Source organism: Cynocephalus volans, chromosome 1 (assembly GCF_027409185.1).
Source record: "Cynocephalus volans isolate mCynVol1 chromosome 1, mCynVol1.pri, whole genome shotgun sequence".
NCBI classification, from domain to species: Eukaryota; Metazoa; Chordata; class Mammalia; order Dermoptera; family Cynocephalidae; genus Cynocephalus; species Cynocephalus volans.
In genome coordinates this window covers 257,050,284-257,052,549 of record NC_084460.1, presented here as the reverse complement: position 1 = coordinate 257,052,549, position 2,266 = coordinate 257,050,284, and positions in this window count along the sequence as shown.

Here is a 2,266-nt window from a genome sequence, read left to right as displayed (position 1 = left end):
CAGTTAAGTTTAGTATTTCTTAAATGTGACGCCAAAAGTACAAGTAACAAAAGAAAAAAATAGATAAATTGGACTTTTTAATAGAAAAACAAATTTTTAATATAAAATTAAATCATTTTTTGGGCTGACCAAGTTAGCTCACTTGGTTAGAGCATGGTGCTGATAATACCAAGGTCAAGGGTTCGGATCCCCTTACCAGCCAGCCAGCCATCTGCCAAACCAAAACAAAACTAAAAAAGAAAATCTTTTTTTTTGCATCAAAAGTCATTATCAAGAAAGTGAAAAGATAACCTACAGAATGAGAGAAAATGTTTGCAAATTGTTTATTTGATAAGGGTCTTGTACACAGAATATATAAAGAAAGAATTCGATTTAAAAATGGGCAAAGGGGGCTAGCCCGTGGCTCACTTGGGAGAGTGTGGTGCTGATAACACCAAGGCCACAGGTTCGGATCCCATATAGGGATGGCCGGTTAGCTCACTGGATGAGCGTGGTGCTAACAACACCAAGTCAAAGGGTTAAGATCCCCTTACCAGTCATCTTAAAAAATAAAAATAAATAAATAAATAAAATAAATAAAAAATAAAAATGGGTAAAGGACTTTAACAGGCATTTTCCAAAGCAGATGTATAAATGGCCAATAAGCACCTGAAAAGAAGTTCAACATTATTAGTCATTAGGAAAATGCAAATCAAAATCATAATGAGATACCACTTCACACCCACTAGGATGAATATAATTTTTTTAAAAAGAAAATAACAAGTATTGGTGAGCATGTGGAGAAATTGGAACCCTGATTCATTGCTGGTGGGAATGCAGCTACTGTGGAAAACAGTTTGGCAGCTCCTCAAAAAGAGTTCCCATATGACCCAGAAAGTCCCCTCCTAGGTATATGAGAATTGAAAACCTGTGTTCACATAAAAACATGTGCAATAATATTCATAACAACATTATTCATAATAGCCAAAAGGTGGAAGCAATCCAAATATCCATCAACTGATGAATGGATAAACACAATGTGGAATATAGAATATTACCCAGCCATAAAAAGTAATAAAGTACTGATACATCCTACAACATCAATGAACTTTGAAGACATGCTATGTAAAAGAAGCAAGACGCAAAAGACCACATACTGTATGATTTCGTTTATGTTAATTGTCCAGAATAAGCAAATCCATAGAAACAGAATATATATTAGTGTTACCCAAGGATGGGGGAAGGAAGGCATTGGAAATATGTGGTTTCTTTTTATGGGTGAGGAAAGTATTTTGGAATTAGATAATGGTGATGGTTGCACAACATCGTGAATATATTAAAAACCACTGAATTATATACACTTTTAAATGGCTAAAATAGTGAATTTTATGTTACATAAATTTTATCTCAATAAAAATGTTTTAAAGAAAGAATACAGAAAGTTTTATATATTACTTCCATTTTACAGTTAATTCAAGCAGTAGGGAAACAAGCTAAATGACATCAGGTGGAAGCAACCAGACAAACCCAACAGTGGGCCAATCCTTAGGACAACAGGACTGATCTTTCTAGAAAGATAGTAACATAAGAGAGACTGTGCTAGCATTTGAAGTATATGGCAGACTATCTTAAGAGGTGTACACTCTTGGATAGTAAGAATATGATGTTTTGTTTTGTTTTCAGTATTTTATTCTCTTCCACTAAGCACATATTCTGCTTCTCTAATAATAAAAAGTGCATGATAAGTACTTGTTTGAGACCATATAGCTAATTTAGAGAACTCTTAAGAACAATTCAGGAAAAGACTGAAAACCACAAGGTAAGATTTACCCCCTAAATATTGGCTATAGGGAGAGAAGTTCCAAATGGCTGAGTTTGAAAATGGGAATAATATGGATGTGTTGGTATATTTGAAGATGTTCCTGTTTGTCCTTACATTTCTGTTTAAGTATTGCTCTTTTTTTTTTTTTTTTTTGCTTCTCTTTTTCGCTCCTTCCTCCCATTGCCTCCCCATCCTTCACTTTTTCCCCTTTCTATCTTAGTCTGCCCTACCCATCTCCTTTTGTTTTCTTGGTTTCTTTCTTTGACCTTTCTTTCAGAGTCTGTGCCTTCTTTTTCCTGAAAAACTGTTCTTTGCTCAAGTAGAAAGCAGTACCCCCCAGGGTCTGGCCCTGGTCTGTCTCTGGTACTGTTCACAGAAGTTATTCTTTTCAAGCACAGGCAGAGGAAGCCAGATTTACCCTTCCAACCTTGAAGCCATCAAAATTTGTAAGAGCATAGACTGTAG